At 44.0% G+C, this 21,699-nt stretch overlaps 1 long non-coding RNA gene across 1 annotated transcript; it reads left to right on the top strand.

Annotated features, from left to right (window-relative positions):
- The first annotated feature begins 688 nt into the window (after positions 1-688).
- On the top strand, positions 689-21,365 carry LOC145716526 (uncharacterized). Its single transcript, XR_014139232.1, has 2 exons — positions 689-940; positions 19,260-21,365. It is a non-coding gene; the product is annotated as an uncharacterized LOC145716526 (long non-coding RNA).
- Positions 21,366-21,699: the final 334 nt, after the last annotated feature.

Here is a 21,699-nt window from a genome sequence, read left to right as displayed (position 1 = left end):
ACATGGGAGGTAGGAAATCCTCACCAAAGGAGCACTGCACCTAGAGGAACACACCCAGCCTTAGACACAAACTTTCTGCATGTTCTAGGGGGCCTGCACATGAAGTGTGATGGGGATGTGCCGGCCACACCAAGTCTTTCCGGCTCAAACATTTCAGTTTTCAAAAACACAGTCCGCTTCCTCTGCCCCTTAGGCTCCACCTGGGACAGCCTACCTCCCCAGGCCCTCCTTCATCTGGCTAATTCATGCTCATCTTTCAGTTAGCTGATGTCTCTTAGACATCGCCCCCTGAAGAAGCTTTCCCTGACCTCCCCCAAGTCTGGATCGGGTGCCACCTCCTCTGCCGCACCCTCTTGGTTCTGGACTGTAGTTGCCCATTAGTCTCCCTTTCTAGACCGTGAACTCTGAGAGGGCAAAAGGTGATTTTTGTTCTCTCTTTTGTCACCACAGCTTAGGACGCCTCCTGCAGCATAAGAGGGATTCCCGATGTCGTCGAGTAAACTGGTGAAGCAGTGGCGTGTTCCCAGCGTGGCGGTGTCTCAGGCCCCCTCCGTCCGCGGCTCGGACTCGGGACGCGCACCGGGGGAGGCGCGCCCCTGCCGCTGGGACCCGCCCCCCGGCTCCAGAGCGGCCCCGCCCGCCGGGCCGCGTCCTTGCGCGCTGGGCGGCGGCGGCAGGGGCAGGAGCCCGCGGAGCAGGTGGGGCGACGGCCCCGCCTCCGCGTCCCGGCAGCCCCAGAGCCGGCGGCGACAAGGGAGCGGGGCGCACCGGGCGCAGGAGCACCGAGCTCAGCGGCACAGAGCGCAGCGTGGCCGCGGCGGCGGCGCCTGGAGCACCGGGGCTGCGGGACGGAGCCCGGAGCCTGGAGGCGGCGGCGGCGGCGGCGGGGACGTCGGCCGGAGCTTGAGTCCTGTCCGGCCCGCGGCACAGCTAGCTGCAGGTAGCGGTGCGCGCGCGTGTCCGGGTCCGTGCCGGGCTTGGGGGGTTGGGGGTGGCTTGGGGGTGTGGTGACGCGCTGGGGCAGCGGCCGCTCGGGCCGGTCCCCGGGCGGAGTGGCCCGCGGCGCGGACAGGGGTGCCGCGCGCGCGCCGGTGTCCTGGGATCCCCGCCCCCCCGCTGCCCGCCGTGCCGCGCCTTCTGAGCCAGGCGGTAACGCGACCGCGGAGGGAACGCGGTCACCGTGGGGTTGCCTGGTGACTTGCCCTGACCCGACTGTCCAATGAGCGGCTCCTGGAGCCCAGGCTGCCCGGCCTGGGCTTCACCGAGCTCTCCCTTCCCCGCTTTCCCCCCCACCGCCCAGAACAAAAGGCTGGGGTCTCCCTGAGGAGGGGGCAGTCTCAGGAAGAGCTGGGGCGGAGTAAAGAAGAGCTAGGACATGGCAGGACTGGAGATGGCTTTGGGGATACAGAAGCCAGTCCCCCCAACGAGGAAGCCAGTCCCGGAGGTGTGAAGTGACTTGCCCAGGGTCACACAGCTCGTGCGTGGTGACCTAGCTGGCACCTAACAGAAGGTCTCAAGACTCCCCTCCCAGTGCTCATCTCCAGGCCCCTGAGGTCAGTCGCTGGCTGTGCTCCAGAGATTTAGATGTGGCCACACATGGGCTTTAAAGTCCCTTGAAGGAGTCCGAGAAGGTGGCAGAGACTGCCCCTCCCCCCAGACCCCGGAGGCGGAGGAGAGCAGGGGTGTGGGAGCGGACACTTGGGAAGGGGGTGTGAGGAACAAGCCCTGCCCCTGTGGGCAGGCAGGCACAGGCTCGCAGGAACAGTGCCTTCTGAGCGTGGCGTGCCAGCCGCGTGGGTGTGCCTGCAGCGGGAGCTGGAGCTGGAGCCGAGTAGGGACCGAGTGTACGCTGCTCCCTGGAAAGTTCTACTGGGAGAGGCCCGGAGAGCAGTTCCCGGCTCGCTGGGATGCCCCGGCAGCATCCCTCACATTCGGGATGTTTTTGTGTTTTGTGACAGCAACATTTGGAAGCAGAGTTACTCTGTAGCAGGAAGTTGGGCTGTCACTTCGCCTCCCCGGGAGTCATTAGCTACAAAATGAGGACCTTGTTCTGCGTGACCCCTGTGATTTAGAAAGTTCAAGCCCCTCTCCTTATTTCCAAAATCTTTTATTGCTTCAGAGGGAGGGTTGGAAGTACATTTCTTATGGTCAGCTGTAGGAGTTATCACTGGGACCCCAGCCTTCCCTGAGTTGGTTTTTTGTATGTTTGTTTATTTTTGTAACTTTAGGCAAAGCTAATCATGGCAATACAGGTTAGCAGTGAGGTTGCCTTTGGGCCTTGTAATGACCTGGACAGGGCATGAGGGGGGTTTCTGGGGTATTAGAAATGCTCCCTCCCTTGCCTTACTAAGTGATTCCACAAGTGTACACATATATTTATGAAGTCATTCCCTTGAGATTTGTGCACTTGACTTATGTGTTACCTCGATAAAAAAAGTAAATAAAAATTTAATGCTAAAAATTCACTCACTGTGGTAGCACACAGATTAGTGCAGTTTTCCAGGCAGTGCATTTTAGAGATACATTTAAAAACTACAAAAACCCAATCAGAGAAGAAAAAAAAAAGGACAGGGGAAGAAAAGAAAGTTGAGAAATAACGGGAAATGAAACATGCGCTGCAGAGGGCTTTACCAAATGCCTGTATGAACATCACCTCGTGGGAGTCACAGTTCTTTAAGGGAGATATTGTTATTCTGCCAATTTTACAGATGAGCAAATAAAAAGTCACACGCTTTTAAAATGCTCTAAATGCCTTACTTGGGGGAGCCAGGGTTAAGTACCTGGTACACAGACTTCAAATTCTGTACATACCACCATAAACAGACAATTTTCGGCTACCTGAAGCGGGGATAAGAGACTTCAGGGTTGGCTTCCTGCCCTGCCCCCTCTGTGTTCCTTTCCAGGAGTCTCTGTTGTTTTCATATAATTGTGCGTGTGAGATTTTGTCACAGACTGAAGTTAGCCAGCAGCAGAAGGGATGGAGGAAGCGCGTGTGTCTAAGAACATACAGTTTTAGAAACAGGAGAAAGCCAGCTGGCCTAGCTTGCCAACGCTCTTTTTAGGAGATTTATTGTTCAGAAACCATATAGAACAGGTTGTGATTTTATGGTTACTCAAACACACACGCGCGTGCGTGCACACACACACACACACAATGAATAATATAACCTAGCAAAGGTATGAGAAACCAAAATATGATTAACTCTAGTAGAATTTTCTCCAGGGAGGAACAGTGAACTTTCCTACATCCTAGAATTTACAAAGATACTTTTCTTAACGCTTAAGTAAAAACAAAAACAATAAAAAACCACACACTCTACAGAAATAACTCGGCAGAGGAAGGAAAGTTGTTTTCTAGCCAGCATGTTGTAAATATACATTAAATTTGGTGCAGAAATATTTGAAACTTTAAGGCACAGTAACATTGTATCTAGAGAGAAATCTTAATGTGTGGTCTTCTAAGGATTTTATATTTCTGCCAAAAATTCAGACCTTAGAGAAGTAGAAACGTGTTTGTTTTACCAGCCAGTTTCATATTGCAGGGTTGAATGTTTGCCTTATTCTTGGAATTATGAGGTTTTGGTGTAAAGAACGTGGGTTAAGTGGGGCAACTAAAGAGGTATCTCTGGGTGAATCTGCTTAGCCGAGTGCCATCAAGCATGATTATGCATCATGAAGTTATCTTTAGGCGAGTTTTGCCTTGTCACAGTAGTGTTCCTGCCATCTGGCGGCTGGAATATTTAGAAAGGAATCGTAATGTTTGACTGACTTTGCTGATAGCATGACAAAACAAACTGGGAGAGGGAACGATTAACTATGAGTTAGGATTGGTGAGAAAATGATTAGTTCCTTCTTATTTAGCCACTGCACAGAACTGAAGAGACGTACTATTCCCAGCTGATGCTGAACAGGTGCAGCACATGTTTTCTTATCAGCTTCAGCCAGTAACGCACTTGAGACTCCCGTTTTGCAGTTCTAGTTGGGTCTTAAACCTGTTCAAGTGGGAACCTGACCCGTTATGCAGCAGGGGAATCGTGTAGTTACCCGCCGTGTTGAAGTGCCAACGAGATAGAGTGAAGCAGAGCAAATGTGGGGAAAATGCTGGGTGGGTGTTGTGTGGACCAGGTACCGTGGAAGATTTTCAAGCACAACTTGAAGGAGTATTCACCGTGTGGGGGTGATATATTCCAGGAAGATGCTGAATCTGAGATGATGACATCCGGAAAAGAGCTCCTAGGGAGAAGCTCGGAGGAAGCAGTAGCCAGCCTCAGTTCTTGAGCTTCTGAGAACATGTGTCCATATGAGTATGTGTGTGTGACAAAGCAAGATGGCCGAGCTGCTGTCCACTGTGCCTTAGGAGCTAAATGCTAACACGCACTGAACACACAGTACATGCCAGCCTAGGCTAAGAGCTTTATATGTACGAAATCATCACAATAGCCCTACAAAGGAGCTGATTCTTCTTACTCCCATTGTCAGCTGTGACACAGAGACCAAGGACTAATCTGGTCATAAAATGATCATGTCACACCCTGCTCTGGTCTGCTATCAGCCCATTTATAACCCCGAGGTACCTTTTGCCTCCCTGACTCTCGCTTATTGCAGCTGAGCTTCTGAAGGGCAGGTACTCGTCTACTTCATCTCTGTTCCCAGAACCTGACCATGCCTGGCACATGATGAGTACTGCATGAACAAGTGAGTGAATGAATGAAAACCTCTATGTTCTAAAAGCAAAAGTCAATTATTTTTGGATTATCTGCCCTTTTGACTTTTACGGTCTCATTCCCCTCTGTTGATATGGATCATCAGGCATGACTTTAAAGACAAGATGTATAATAGATATCTCCTTTAAAGCTGACGGATGCTGAGCTCAGCCTATAAAATCAGAAGGTCTCTGCTTCTTTGAGAAATTCAATATTATTATTTCTTTTCTTGTAGAAATTTTGTAATTCAGAGTGCTTATCTCATATTGAGGGTAAATAACTTAAGATAGGTTCCATGCTGAGAACAGTACCTCCTTCATAGCAATGGTCAATAAAATAACTGCCACTATCTGATGCTTTTAAAAGTTGTTCGCCTAAAATATTTCCTATTCCATAAAGCGTTTGAGGAGTTTACAAAAACAAATAGTAAACATAAAATTAATAGAGAATGAAACCAGGGTAAAGAGAACACACACACTGGGAAGCAAGATAAAATCAGAGGTAATTTAGAGAATAAGACTATATCATAAGGTGCAGGGAGTTTCTAGAGGTAAGTTCACTTATAAAGTCTAGTGTAGTTTCTGGAGAGAGGATTAAAAATTTGTCAGAGCCTCCCAGTAGCCAAAACAAAGAGGACAACACAAATAGTTACTTGATCCACAGTGGCCATGAGATAAAAACAGATCAAGTTGCACAGCTTTTCCAGGTCCTAAAACCTGGGATAACTTTCTCCTGGCAGGTCTTCAAAGCAATCACTGTTGCCATAGAGATCTAAGTGTTCCACGTGGTCCCTGCCATGAAGACAATAGAAGTTTTGTGGTAGAAGGCAATAATAAATGTTTCCTAGAACATTATGGACTGCAGTTCCGGAGACATAATCCCAGAGCACAGTCCAGCCAAAGCTCTTCTGTGAAGGGCCAGAAGCTGTGGTTTGAGGACATGCTATTCTCTTAGCTATGTTCACTGAGGGCCTGGGGGAGTAGAAAGATTCTTTCTTCCACAGATTATAATTCTTGTGAGAGTCATGTGAACAATCCTATCTTTAAGAACATTCATTTTGGCTAAAGCCGTTTAAATATGCCAGCTCAGTTTACCTCATCCAGAAGGGTGTTTCATGCACATATGCTCGTTAATAGAGTGTGTATTGATGAATTTTCTTAATACGGTAGTCCCATATTAGCTGCAAATTTTATCACACTATTTGGAAAAAGAAAAATCCAGTGCTGTATACTACCTCTTAAGCCCCTTAATGCTTTCAGGACTTCGTGGTAGTAAGAATCAATATTTTGGGGGCGCCTGGGTGGCTCAGTCAGTTGAGCATCTGCCTTAGGCTCACGTCATGATCCTGGAGTCCTGGGATCCAGCCCCATGTCAGCTCCCTGCTCAGTAGAGAGTATGCTTCTCCCTATCCCTCTTTTCCCCCTTCTCCTGCTCGCTCTCTCTCTCTCTCTCTCTCAAATAAATAAAATCTTTTAAAAAAAAGAATATTTTGTTTTTAAACTTCCTTTTTAGTAATTGAAATGGTCATGTCTTTATAGTCTCACTATATGTGTGTTATATACTAATATAATACTAATGTATACAGTAACACTAATATATATATTCAATATATATTAGTTCAAATGTAACTTACATCAGTTAGGATTGCATTCAGCTACCCAAAACAAACAAACAAAACAAAAACCACATATACATCAGAATCTGGCTTAAAAAGATATGTTTATTTGTCTTATGGAACCAGACTAGACTCCCAAGAAGGGCAGTCCAGGGCTGATACAGGAGCTCAAACAATGCTTTCATCTTACATCTGGTTGCCTCATGGTCACAAGATGGCTGCTGTATCTCTGGGCTTACACTCAGGACGAAAAGGAAGGTGTAAATATCCAGAGTGAGTGCCCTTCCATTAGGGAGGTGTTACCTTTTTATTCAGAAAGAGATGCCCTCCCTAGCTATTACCACCTACATCTTGTTGGCCAAGATGATGTCACAAGGTTGCTGAAAATATAAAGAAGTCTGAGAAATCAAATATTTTTAGCTGGTTAAATTGCAACTGCCATCTCCCCACCCACAAATTAGGGGGTTTGCCATGAGGAAGAAGAGGGAATGGTTATTGAATAGGCAATTAGCAGGATCAGCCACCTGACTAACTGCCATTATTAGCCATGTCCCTGACTTAATTAGAAATTACAGAGGGCAACTCAGTGGTTTAAAATGCTATGCGTTTCCAGATCTTCATACAATTAGCATGAGAGAATGAAACATACCCAACTGCCTTATGTAAAGATTCCTGAATCACTATCACCAGTCCTGATTCTTTCCTAAATTTCAGATCTAAATTTCCATTTGCCAAAAGCACCTCATAGGCTTCAAATTACACCCACTTCTCCCTGCCCGTCTATGCCCCTCCCCACCAGACACACACTTTCTCCCGTCCCCCTTATTTAACACTAACTAGCTTGTCTTGGCAAGGAGCAGTGGGCTTATCCTGGGCTGATTCTTCTCCCCCATTCCAGACATCCAAACTAATAGTCTTGGTTCTATCCCATTTACTGTGATTCTAGTGCAATAAATATCCACCCTCACTCCTGTGGATCCCCAAATTGGTCTACCTATTTGCTACTTCTCCCGATAATTCTCGTGGGTGGCACATGTGCGGGTGGCAAAGCTTTGCTCATACCCTCCTCACTCCCTTCAACCACGGAAGGTCTGCTTCAGAGGTTTCTTATGCTGTTTACATGTCCATTACCCATGGAAGCAATTAATTCACATTTCCAGAGCCACCATATATTTCTGTTAATATTTTTTGCCCTGGATTCTGTTTTGCCTGAAACTAATCCTGTTGCACCAATTGTTTTTTGTAACAACAGCCTTCTTGGGTTATAATTCACATAACATAAAATTCACTCTTTTAAATTGTGCAATTCAGTGGTTTTTGGAATATTCACGCAACCATCACCATCATCTAATTTCAGAACATTTTCATCAACCCAAAAAGAAACCCATTAGCAGTAACTCCTCATCTTCCATTTCCTCAGCCCTAACAACCACCAATCTAGTTTTTACTTCTGTGGATTTACCTATTCTGGATATTTCATATAAATGGGACAGTATAGTATGTGGGCCTTTTGCGACTGGCTTCTTTCACTCAGCATAATGGTTTTTGGGTTTATCGTGCTATAGCATGTATCAGTCTTTCCCTCATTTTTATTGCCGAATAATATTTCCTCCCATGGCCATTTTGTTTATCCACTCGTAAGTTGATGGACATTTGGGTTGTTTCTACATTTTGGCTATTACGAACAATGTTACTAGAAATACTCACATGTAAGTTTTGGTGTGGGCATATGTTTTCATTTCTCTTGGGTAGATACCTGGGAGTAGAATTGGGGGGTCTTATGATAACTGTTGGACATCTCGAGGAACTTCCAGACTTTTCCAAAGTAGCCACACCATTTTACATGTCCACTGGCAGCATGCAGTTAGCTCAGCCAAAGGGAGGAGGAACGCTCTGCAGAGAAGCTGGGACCTGAGTGTGTTTTAAAGGATCAGTAGGAATTTCTCAGGTGGCAGATGCTATAATATGCAGCCTGAATAACATGGACCAAGAGACATATAAAGAAAAGGTATGTAAGAAAATGTCTCAAGTGTGGTGTGGGTAAAGTCTCGGTGCGTAGAACAGAGTGGAGGATGAGATGTAGAACTTGCTGCCACCGAAAGGAGCCACGAAAGGAGCATGTGTGAAATGGGGGAGTGATGCCCTGAGGCCTGAGAGGTGGGACCTCATGTCACTTGGCTGTCACTGAACTGTGCTTGCTGCCATAGGACGGGATCTGCCTGGTGAGAGATGAGAGTGGCTCCTTGCAGCGGATTGTCTGAGGTTCTAGCAGAACGTCGAGGTGGACAAGAGACTAGAGGCGCCAGAATCTGCTTGGTCCTTCTCTGACCCAAGCTGGAGCAGTACAAATAAGGCGAAAATACTGTCTCAGAAGTGAAACTTGAAAAGGAAAGATTTGTCTTGTAGCCTTGAACCCTGGGCCACCTCCTGTCCTCACATTATTTCCTCAGTGATTCTCAAAAAATCATTTTCAGGAGGGCTCACCATCCTAAGTCAAAAGTTACCACCTTAGCCTTAGAAAGTAAAAAACACCCTCCTCATAAAATCTAACATCCTCAAATAAATTAATTAAAAAGATGGCAATTTATTGTGTAAAATGACTCATTATTTTATAACATTGATTACGGGTTTCCATTGCATAATAAACTCCTTTTGTATACTTTTTTAAAAAATTTATTTATTCAACAGAGAGAGAGAGAGATAGCGAAAGAGGGAACACAAGCAGGGGGAAAGGGAGAAGCAGGTTTCCCGCGGAACAGGGAGCCCAATGTGGGGCTCGATCCCAGGACCCTGGGATCCTGGCCTGAGCTGAAGGCAGACGCTTAACAACTGAGCCACCCAGGCACCCCCTCCTTTTGTATACTAAATTTTCCAAAATTAGAGATGCCCTTTTTCAGAAGCATAGCTGTTATATAAAATGAGGCTTACTTATAAATGTGTGATTAATATCATGTATTTTTAATAAGCCTAGTTCTTCTTTTAGTTCATTCAAAGGCAGCAAAAAAAAAAAAAAAAGAAAAACAGGAAATCAATGTTTTCTCCTTTCACCCTTGGGAATGGCACACGCAATGATTTTCATGGCATTTAGCTATAATTTAAATACCCGAATCAATGATAAATATTACCAATAACTCCATTTTTCCCTTTGCCAAATACTGTCCAAATATCATAACAAATTCGATGAATGATCTGGGAACAAATTTGCGTTTCAGTAAGAGTCTTATAAAAGGAAACCAATTTATGAGTCATTGTAGGCGTGACTTGCTAGGTTTCATATTAGATTGTGGTTAAAGTATGTCTTCATTTTAGAACTCGCATAGGCAAGACTGCATTAATCCTTTCAGCATTTCACCAGACACTTAACTACAATGTCTGATCAGGGCTGAGTAGATTCAGCTTCAGGAGCTGCTCTCATCAGGGCGGTGTTTCCCAGATGTTAGAACTCCTTCCCATCACCTAGGCGAGACGTGAATGGGCACTCAGCGTGGTTTCCCTTTCACGTTTGTGTGTGAGTTCCAATTCTAAGTACAGTATGCCATTTTCATGGATCCAGCCTGCTGAAGTTAAATGAATCTATAGAAAAGGAGCCTTTCAGTGAAGGACACAACTTCCAATGGTGTGGGACAGAGAGTTTCAGCATCCTAGATATTCTGCAACAGAGCTTTTCAAACTTTAGCAGGCGCAAAAATCACTTGTTGATAAGATAATCCCAAAGATTCTAATTCAGGAGGTCTGGGGTGGACACAGTGCCTTTCTTACATTCTAGAACTACTTAAAATGTGGTCCCCAGACCAGCAGTGTTGGTCTCACCTAGGAGCGTGTTAGAAATATAGAATCTTAGGCCCCACTCAGACTACTGAATCAGAATCTACATTTTCACAAGATCCATACTCCCACCCTCCACTGTGATTCATTCTCCATTAAAGTCTGGGAAGCATCGCTCTAGATCACTGTTTCCCAAAGCACAAAGTTTTAGGTATCACCAGGGAAACCTGAATGAGTTTAGATGGTACATAGATAGCATTTTATTTTAATAATTATTGCATTCATTTTTATTACTACCTTCTATTTATGGCAGATGATACTGGTTTTCCATTTATAGCAACAATTTAAAGTTTCTTTTGCAAAATAAAAGTATTTAATTAAAAGTAAGTTCAGGCGGTATACGAATGTGACAAAAACTATAAAAGCCATGTGTTTTTTCAATTTTTAATTTTTTTATTTTAAATTATTTATTTAGATTCAGTTTAGTTAACATATACTGTATTATTAGTTACTGGGGTAGAATTTAGTGATTCATCAGTTACATATAACACCCAGTGGGCTCATTATTACATCATGTGCCCTCCTTAATGCCCATCACCCAATTACCCCCACCCTCCACCCACCCCTCTCCAGCAGCCCTCAGTTTGTTTCCTAGAGTTCAGCATCTCTTATTGTTTGCCTCCCTCTCTGTTTTTATCTTATTTTATTTTTCCTTCCCTTCCCCTCTGTTCATCTGTTTTGTTTCTTAAATTCAACGTGGGTGAAATCATATGGTATCTGTCTTTCTCTGAGTGACTTAATTTCACTTAGCATAATACCCTCTAGTTCCATCCACATTGTTGCAAATGGCAAGATTTCGTTCTTTTTGATGGCTGAGTAATATTCCAGTGTGTGTGTGTGTGTGTGTGTGTGTGTGTGTGTGTGTGTGTCTGTCTGTCTGTCTATCTCTCTGTGGAGCTCCACGTTGGACTCTCTGCTTATCGGGGAGCCTGCTTCTTCCTCTTCCTTTGCCTGCTGCTCCATCTGCTTGTGCTCTCTCTCTCTCTGTCAAATAAATAAATAAAATCTTTAAAGAGCCTGATGCAGGGCTCAATCCCCAAACCCTGGAATCATGACCTGAGTTGAAGGCAGACGTTTAACCGACTGAGCCATCCAGGTGCCCCTGTTTTCAACTTTTTAAGGAGCCTCCATACTATTTTCCAGAGTAGAAGCCATGTGTTTTTAAGTGACTTAAGTTAGCATGGTGCTTAAGAGCATGGACTCTGGAGCCAGATATCCCAGGTTTGAATGCCAGCTCCCCTACTAATTCCCTGTGTGACTTTGGGTAGATTTCTTAACATTTCTGTGCTTCAATGTCCTCATCTTAAGAATGGGGACAATAGTAGTATCTGTCTGATTGGGCTGTTGTGGGGCTTAAATGGGTTAACATACAAAAAGCCCTAAGAACAGGATCCGATACATAGTAATGGCTATATCAGAGCTAACTTGTTTTACTATTCTCTATGACACAAATGGTCAAGGGTTTTTTATCCTGTGCTTTTTATTTCCCCTCCCCCTGTCCCCTGCTTCCCTGCTTACTCAGCCCAACATGCCCCAACTCCCCCAAAAGGCTAAAGATTTCCAGGACTTTTATACCATTGAGGATACATACCAGTGAGGGTATCAACTTCCCTTTGGCCTAAATGAGGACAATGTTAACTGGGAGAGGTGGTGTGTGGGATGTGAGATCTTATAGGTGGGAAGCCCCAGGAGAAGGCGATGCCCAAAGAATTCACTCATCACACAATGAGGAAGTGACAGCAGAAGTGAGCACTCATAAATCATTTTCACTGTCGCCTGGAGAGAAGGTGTTTTTTTTTTTTAATTTTCTTTGTTATTTTCCTTATAGCTTTGGCAACTTTGCCACGTATATTTTTCGAGGAGTGTTTTATTTGTGCCTTGTATGCTCATGGGCTTGTGGATTGTGATTTCCTGGCCACAAGTCACCTTCAATAAATAAATGACTGATCTGTAGGACCCTGCTGAGATCATAATGTGAGCAATGGGTTGTCAGTCACATGGGGCTCGATTGCCTTATTAAAAGTTCAGAGGTGGGGCGCCTGGGTGGCTCAGTCGTTAAGTGTCTGCCTTGGGCTCAGGTCATGGTCCCAGGGTCCTGGGATCGAGCCCCGCATTGGGCTCCCTGCTCAGCGGGGAGTCTGCTTCTCCCTCTCCCGCTCCCCCTGCTTGTGTTCCCTCTCTGGCTGTCTCTCTCTGTCAAATAAATTTAAAAAATCTTTAAAAAAAAAAAAAAAGTTCAGAGGTGAGGGCACCTGGGTGGCTGGCTCAGTTGGTTAAGCGACTGCCTTAGGCTCAGGTCATGATCCTGGAGTCCCAGGATTGAGTCCACATCGGGCTCCCTGCCCAGCGGGAAGTCTGCTTCTCCCTCTGACCCTCCCCTCTCTCATGCTGTCTTTCTCTTTCAAATAAGTAAATAAAATCTTTAAAAAAAAAAAGTTCAGAGGTGAGAAATCTCTGCTCGCCTCCCCCATTTCATAGTCAAAGAAATAAGAGACTCAGTGGGACAGTGACAAAACATAAAAAGTTATGAGTGCACAGAGAATTTTATTTTCTAATTCCTATTGAAATGTATTTTAAGAACCAGCAAAAGAAGCTTTTGTCAAATAGTAGCAGTAATCCTTCTTGCTTATATTTTTAAAATAGGCACATATTCTACTTGTGACCAACTGTAATCTGACAAATTACTCTTGGGAAAAAAAAAGGAGCGCATAGTTTTGACAAAAACAACTGGTGTGTAAAATTGTTTACCATAAGCGATTTCTCTCTGAAATCACTCTGAAAAAGCTCAGTTGGTATATATACCTATAGAACTTTTTATAGTAACAAGCTCGGCAAGCCCAGTCCACATCTATTTCTGGATCTGGTGGGGAAGGAAGGGGAGCAGAGGAGTAGGAGGGAGGGTTCATCACTCACTCCCACACCCTCAACCCCACTAGCTCCTGATAAGAGGTTGCACTATGGCAGTCTTTGGATCCTGTGTGACCTGCAGGGATGTTCTGTTGGCCCACTGATTTTTAAAAATGCTTTTTGAATTAGTTACCCACATTCCAAAACTGGACTTCCCACAAAAGTCTGGATTTGGGGCCTTTGGGGGAAAACTGGGAGGATGGGGCCAATACTGGGCTTGCATTCCTTCTGCAGGGGGAGCCTCCCGCTGCAGACCCAGACTGTCATTCCTGTGAGCCAGGGCCCCTCCACACCTTGTCCATGCACTGTTTCCTCACCTCTGACTCAGTGGTCGCAAGTCGGCTCCCTGCCTGCCAGGAATGCTGGGAAAAGGAGCTCCTGGCTTCTGGCTGAGGGAGGTAGGACTCCTGTGAGAAATTCCTCAGGCATAGGAAAAACGTTCGAAAGATGGTGGATAGCTACAATGAGACAGATGTCCACCCCCCCCTCCCCCCCGCCAAGAGAAGAGATACTTGCAGAATAGTGTAGTGTCCTTTCGGCCCCTCTGTGATTCTAGCCTTTTTCTGTCCTCCAACCACACACACAGAGCCTCCCAGGCTGCTTGCATTCTCCCCCTTCTGTATCTCTGCTTATGTGCTACTCCCTCTAACTAGAACAGCCTCCTATAGCCACATTTTCACCTGCTGAAGAATGCAATAGCTTCTACCAAACATTTATTTACTGCCCCTCCCCCGCCCTCCTGGTGTTTGAATTGATGGCTACACTCCTTAGCGCCCCACAGTCCTCTTGGGGCAGGTGTCCTACTCCACCTTTTGTTGTAGTTATTTGTGGTGATGCAGGTGGTGGTGTGATGATGATAAATATAGCTTCCAGTTAAGGGTCTGCTGTGTGTCATGACCTCTGTAATAATACTCTTCATGTACAGTCGTTGTTTTAGTCCTGATGACAAACTAGGAGTTAAGCATTATAGATAGTTTACAGATAAAGAAAACGAGGCCCCCTGAGGCTAAGTGGCTTGACCAAGGCCACACAGCTGGGAAAAGCAGAGGCACAAGTAGGACGCGGGTCTGACTCGAGGAGCAGCACAGTCCCCTGTCCTCGGGGTCTCACGTGGAAATGGCATTAGTTCTGTTATCCTGCACACCTTCTAAGGGTGCTTGGATATCTAACCTGCATCTCAACATTGTTTTTCAAAGTTACTTCCTGAGTCAGGAGAAAATATAAAAAAGCCTTTGAGAATCTGGCTTTTTTTATCCTAGGCATTTTTTTTAATACATTACAGAGCAGAATAACAGTTTTAAGTCTGTTGGGAGAGCAAAAGCTTCAAAGAGCTCATGGGTACAGCCTGTGACTTCCTGGAGCTCTGCATTCTTAACTGTCAGATTTTAACAAATACTTCTCTAGGTAATTGCTTAATTATTTTATCTGTCAAGAAAAAGCCTTCACAGCCATCAGTCCCACACGTAAAAATATCCTTTAATCCTAGAGTTTGCAAAATCATTCCGGTGAGTTCAGCGAGACAGAAGCCCAGTGACACCTAATTCCTCTCAGATTTCTCAAGATAAAATTAAATGGACAGCAAGGATGCCTCCGTTCAGGAGAAGCAAGTGGAAGAATTATACTTACCTGTATGAGGTCCCTTTCACTTGAAGGTCTCAGAAATATTTAAAAATCTTTGCCAAATGGAAGCAGAGAAGTCATATGACCTGAATGATACCAAGTTATTAAAACAAAGAAATGATGGGGCACCTGGGTGGCTCAGTCAGTTAAGCGTCTGCCTTCAGTTGAGGTCATGATCTCAGGGTCCTGGGATCGAGCCCCGCGTTGGGCTCTGTGCTCAGCGTGGAGGCTGCTTCTCCCTCTCCCTCTGTGTGTGCTCTCTCTTTCTCTCAAATAAGTAAATAAATAAATAAATAATTTTTTAAAAACTGACAACAAAGAAATGAGGTTTTGGATCAGAGAGACCAGAGCCTTAATTCATCTCTCGTACTCTTTCTGAAATTTGGTAGAAACGAGGTAATGTCTCTGAGACAAAATGCAGTTCTCCATCATAGGAAATGCCAAGTGTCTACTGTAGAGTCGTTGAGGGCATTAAACAGAACACTGTATGATAAGTACCTAATGCAGTCCTGAACCCATCTAGGGGTTTCAAAAAGTTATAGAGTCAACCCTCATTATTCACAGATTCCATAGTTTGCTAATCACCTACTCCTTGAACTCTGCAACCCCAGAGTCAGTATTCACGGGCACTGTCATGGTTGCTGGAGGAAACGTGCCGAGAGGGGAAAAACTGGAGTCGCCCCATGCACATGTGCATTCCCAGCTGAGGTGGAACGAGGCAGGACTCTGCAGTCTTGTTCCAGCTCTTACACTGTAATCCTATGTTCTTTGCACATTCTGTTTAGTGCCATGTTTTTCAAAGTTTTATGAGTTCGCTGTTTGAAATGGCCCCTCCCAAATATAATGCTGAAGTGCTCCCTAGTGTTGTTGAGCACAAAAAGGCTGTGACGTGCCTTACAGAGAAAATGTGTGGTAGAGAACCTTCATTCAGGCATGAGGTATAATGCTGTTGGCATGAGTTCAAGTTAATGTACCAACAATATATATTAAATAAGGTGTCTTTAAGCAGAAACACACATAAAACAAGATTCTATATTAGTGAGTTTACAAGAGTCTTGTGACTAGATGTCCAGAGGAGTCTGACCCTGTCTTTCTGTGAAGAGCAGTGGTTCAGTATTTGCTAGCTCAGTGTCTGTGGCAACTTCATAGAATATAACTACCACAAATAATGAGAATTGGCTATATTCTATTAAGTTCCTGTATTGGGTAGCTTCAAAATTAGTGGCTCTAATAAATTAACTCCAAACTCTCCCTGACTTAACACAGTAGAAGTTTATTTTTCATTTTTGTAAAGTCCAATCGAGTGTTTGGCAGATGGCCTTAAAGAGGTGAGTCAGGAACCCAGATTCTGTATACCTTGTGGTTGAGCCCACACATCGGACCTTTCCTTCCAGCCAGTGGGTGGAGGAAGAGAGGAATGCTGTGGGTAGAAGGTCTTTATGGGCCAACCTACACGTGGAAGACATCACGCCTACCTTCATTCTCTTGGCCAGTGCTCAGTCACATAGTCACATCTAACCACAGAGGACACTGGGATATATAATCCAGTTGTGTGCTAAGGGGTTACATGAATCGTTCGGCCACAGTTTCCCTTAATTACTTCCTGTGGTCATTTTTCCTTCAATAATTGACAAAACCCTTAGGGAAGTGACATTTAAGTTTCTAAAGTTACTTTTCTAATCCCTTTCCAGTTCTTCAAGGGAAGCAGCTCTGTCTCATCTATCTTGCTTAAAAGATATAATCCTTACATAATGAGACCTCTGTGTTTTCTCTTGTTCTGTGATACTTCAGCCAACCCTTTAATCCCTATTGTAAAGTTTTGACTGAAATTATTTTGCCACTGAAGGATGACAAAAAGATATAGCCAGTGCCTTTTATGAAAGAAATTGTTAAAATACAAATAACTGATCATTCATATTTTTTCCAACTGAACTGTGGGCTCACATCCAACTTGCTTTAGCATTCAGCCAGTAAAACGCCAGCTTTATCTGATTCTACGTATTGTCTAATACACACAATTCATTTTATTGTATAATAAGATAACATTGACACTACTTAGAAGAAGTATCTACTACCACCTGGGACCTCTGCTCAATTTTAGTATAGTTTTACTCTCTGGACTCTGATGAGTATTATTTTTGTCTGTCTTTCTGTTCCTGTTTTACTATCAAGGAAAGAAACAGTGACACAAAAATTATCAGGTGCTAGTAACTTTGAGGGAAATACTTTATAAGAAAATCGTGGTCTCCTATAGTGATCAGCTCATGAACCTCTTTGGAATTCTTATGAAAACTATCATGGACTCTTTCTACATGAAAGTTGAACTTACATGTATATCTTATACCACTTTAAATTTTTAAAAAAGATTTATTTATTTATTAGAGAGAGAGTGAGCGCGTGAGCGGGAGGAGGAGCAGAGGGAGAGGGAGAGAGAGAATCTCAAGCAGACTCCCTGCTGAGTGAGGAACCCAATGCAGGGCTCGATCTCATGACTCTGAGATCATGACATGAGCCGAAATCAAGAGTCGGGTGCTCAACCGACTGAGCCACCCAGGTGCCCCACCACTTTAAATTTTTGTACAATTTTAGGGGGTTCTTAACCCTGCTGAAAACAGGGTAGTACCATATGATCCAGCAATCCCACTCCTAGGTATATGCCCAAAAGAATTGAAAGCAGGGTCTTGAAGAGATATTTGTATACCAATGTTCATAGTCATATTCACAGTACCCAAAAGATGAAAGCAACCCAAGTACCATCAACAGATGAATGAATAAACAAAATGTGGTGTATACATACAATTAAGGAAGGAAATTCTGGCACATGCTACAAAATGAATGAAACTTGAAGACAAATAAACCAGACACAAAAGGACAAATATTATATTTAAGGTACCTAGAAGAAGCAAATTCACAATAATATGAAGTAGAATAGAAGTTACCAGGGACTAGGGGAAGGAGGAATGGGAAGTTATTATTTAATGGGTACTGTTTGGGATGATGAAAAATTCTGGAGATGATAGTGGGGATGATTGCACAACATTGTGAATGTACTTGTTGCCACTGAATTGTACAGTTTAAAATTATGAAAATAATAAATTTTGTATTATGTTCATTTTACCACACACACACAAAAATCATGTTGAGAAGAGGCTGGGCTTTAGAGCCTGATAAGCCTGGGTTCCAGTCCACCAGGTCCACCCATTACTAGCTGTGTGGGATTTGGGGCAAAGTACTTAGTATCTCTGAATGTCATTTTTCTTACCTATAAAATTGGGATTAAACTACTGACCTTAGAGGAAATTAATGTGATTAGCCGGTCACATGGCAGCCACGATCCACAAAGGTAAAGAGAACATGTTTGAAGTAAGCAAAATCCAGGGGACTAGGTTAAGAACAAAGTACCAGGTTACATAATTGCTTTTTGCCTCTAAGAGATAAGAATATTACCATGGAATAATACAAATGCCACAGGAGTTTAAAGCTAAAGAAATGGGCACAAGCCTTGTTCTACCTTCCACTAACTACAGAGACAGAAGTTCTGAACACAAAACCACCCTTGCCTAAGTTTGATGTTTATTTCTGTTTCCACTTAAATTGTTAGATTCTCATATAGGTTTTCCTCATTCTTGTAAACTGTGGGGTTTTTCTTTAGTATATATTTTAAGCTTTTTCAGTGTGTCTTGATGTGGATTCTAAGACACACACACCCACACACACACGCTCCACAGAGAAAGACCACATTTATTTGGAGATCAGACATCCTGTAATATTAACTGTTTGAAACATAACCATATTTGCAGAATTGTGCCCCAAAGCCCTCTATGTAGCAAATACCAGATTGTATAGAAACAGCAGCACAGCAACAGCAAGCAAAGTGAGAGCTGAAAGAAGAGAAGGAAGCAGGAAAATGATTAATGCACTTTGCAAGCGTTGTTCAAGGCTGGCATTGTGAGTAACGTTGAGCCTGTGACATTCAGAAAGGTTAGATTTCATTCCATTTGCTCTGCTTAGGAAAATGGGAGTATGTACAGAATATTTTCAAATTGCATCGGAAATGGTAAAACTGAAAGTTTAATGCTAAAGAGATAGAATGCAGTTATTTGGAAAGATCGTTACGGAATGGGGTGTTGCCATCGACATATTTATATATTCCATTTATATTGAGACTAATAGCTAATCAGTTTTATCACCTAATTCTCTCTAAAGTCTAGCTACTTCTTTCTTTTAAAGATTTTATTTATTTATTTGAAAGAGAGAGAGCTAGCGAGAACACGAGCAGGGGGGAGAGGCAGAGATAGAGGGAGAAACAGACCCCGGGATCATGACCTGAGCCGAAGGCAGACGCTCAACTGACTGAGCCACCCAGGCGCCCAAATCTAGCTACTTCTTTTGTTCCTAGCACTTGACCCAATGCCTGCCTCACAGGGGGCCTTCAGTAGTTATTGCAAGAACGAATGAGAGCACGAATGAGTGAGTGGACAAGTGAAAGAAGGAAGCTATCCATTAAATGCACGTGTCTGCATGATACATATCACCGGTGCATGAATAAAGACATGCAGATTTAAAACTGTCTCTTTTCTCCCTTTCAGGGCAGAAACGATTCTCCTGGGACCATTCAGAAGCAAGAGCCACCAACGCCGTGACATATGCCAGTGCCCCCGCCCCCGCCACCACCGCCGCCTCCTCCTCTGCCTCCACCTCCCCCACCCTTGGGGGCTCCTCCCCCTCCCCCACCGCCAGTGCCCCTGGTAAGCCCTGTTGTCGTTCAGTCTGGTTTACTGTTGAGCATAAGCTGCTTTGAATACACTTGAGCAGGTTTTAAACGTTGAGAACCAGCCACCACCCAGCTCCCCTGTGGCAGGGCGAATCTTCGGAGCTGCCTCTGGGGGCTCCAGGGTCTGATTCCAAACCAGCCTGGCCAGGTAGCTGTCTCCCCATTTCTCAGCAGCTCTCACCCGCTGCCTCGGTGTTGTGTACGAACGCCTGCATCATTTCTCTTCTCCTTCCTGCTGCTCTGTGCAGGCTTCCCGAGCCTAACTGCCTCTCCCATCTCACTGGAAACCTCAGGTGAGAGGCCACGGGGAAGTGCACAGTCAGCAAGGCGTGCTGTGGAGTCTGCTCCCGGTGGGTGCTGTGGATGGTGGTCACAGTGCTTGGGCTTCAGAAGCCTAGTTCTGGGTCCACACGAGCCAAGGGTCGTATGAAACACCGCAGTGAAACGTAAATCTCAAATGTGATTTCCCTATCTACACAAGACTGAAGTCAGTCCATTCCAGTTTGTATTACTGGATACTCTTCTTCGGTTTAATAGTTTGGGCTTAGGAGAGGCCCAGAGGGCAGCTACTTTGCTTTAGAACAGAGATTTCTCAACCTCGGCACCACTGATATTTAGGACCAGATGATCATCCTTGTCGTGGAGGAGGGCTGTTCTGTGTGTTGTAGGAGGTTTAGGAACATCCCTGGCCTTGACCCATTAGATGCCAGTAGCATCACCAACTGAATCTATCAGAAATGTCTCCAGACTTTGCCAAATCTTCCCTAGAGGTGCAGTCATCCCCCTCTTATCTTAGAAGGGTATTTGTGCTTAATGCTGACAACAAACCTTTCTTCTGAGCATCTTCTAGAGCATTTCTTCCCCCTCAGCCTGACCTCCACAGGCCACCGCAGAGAGCCGGGTCCAGCACTGACCACAGCTCCTGTTTCTGGTGGAAGATGAAAGATACAGACGCCGTGTTGACGTGGCTTGCAGAGGCAGGGCTGCCTAGGGATGATGAACCAAGTCAGCAGAAGCCAGACCTCCTCCCCTGGAGAGAGTGAGGGTGTGCCTGGGTGCCGCCCCCTCTGACGTTAGCTTTGCACGCTGACCATATCTGATGTGCCAGGGACACAGACCCGCCTGAAACTTGGCTCTGGCCCTTGAAGAGAGTGGAAAGAAAACACATAATGTGAATTATATCTAAAAGCTCTCCAGCCAGTGTAGAAAGAATAGAAGTCAGTGTTGGAGTTCCACTGCTGAATCTGATCCCACAAGGGATAAAGGAGATGAAGTTTATAAGTGAAGGAAATATACATGGGACAATCATGGGGCTCTTGCGTAGACTTGCCAGCACCAAGGAAGTGCCATTTACAATAACTTCAGAAACCACAACCCTGTAAACTTAGCCAGAATAAATAAACTTAACAAAACCCATGTTGGAGATTTGGGGAAATAAGCCCTTTTAAACACTGCAGGTGACACTCAAATACCTGGGACTCAATACATGTTGAATGAGTCATTCTGGAGTGTTCTCTGGCAGAGATCAATAAAAACCTAAATGTATCATGATTTTTCCTCTGGTTATTGAGTAGTTTTATTTTTGAGACTGACTTAAGAATTTAACCCTAAAGAAACCAAAAAGAATTTATACAAGGATGTTCACAGCAATGCTATTTATTCCAGTGAAAAAATAGGTCTTAAATGGTTTATGAGAACTAAATGAAATTTATTAAGTCATGCTGTTAATTAAAAATTGCATTATTTCATAGACTTAATTAAAAATTATATATATAACTGTGCTGATTATGTAAAGCAGATATGGAATGATGGATTAAAAACAATGCACGTTTTGTGCATAATGAGATCAGCTGTATAATATGCATATGTAGCAAAGATCAGAAGAGAATTTTGAGTGCTGATAATAAAATTTTAAATTTCATTAGGCAGTTCTTTTTCTTTAAAGATGCTTAAGTTCATAGTAAACAAAAATAATTCTACACTTGGTCAATTTTTTGCCTTCCCTCCCCATTCCTAAATTTTTTTGAGGAGGAAAATAACCATATAAATTTTAATATTTTTAAAAAACACATTTTTCTAAATCTAGGAAAAATATGCACAATGCACATTAGAGGCAAAGAATTAACATCTTTCATATATAAAAAGCTCTTACAGAGCAATATGGAAAGGATGAATAGAAAAATGGGCACAGGATATGACCAGGTAGAAGAAATACAAATGTTCCAACCTCACTATAATTGAATAAACACAAATTA

This window comes from Leptonychotes weddellii, chromosome 12 (genome assembly GCF_054177405.1).
Source record: "Leptonychotes weddellii isolate Sample4059 chromosome 12, ASM5417740v2, whole genome shotgun sequence".
Lineage (NCBI taxonomy): Eukaryota > Metazoa > Chordata > Mammalia > Carnivora > Phocidae > Leptonychotes > Leptonychotes weddellii.
Note: the sequence above shows the minus strand (reverse complement) of the source record. Positions and strands in the feature narration are given on the sequence as shown.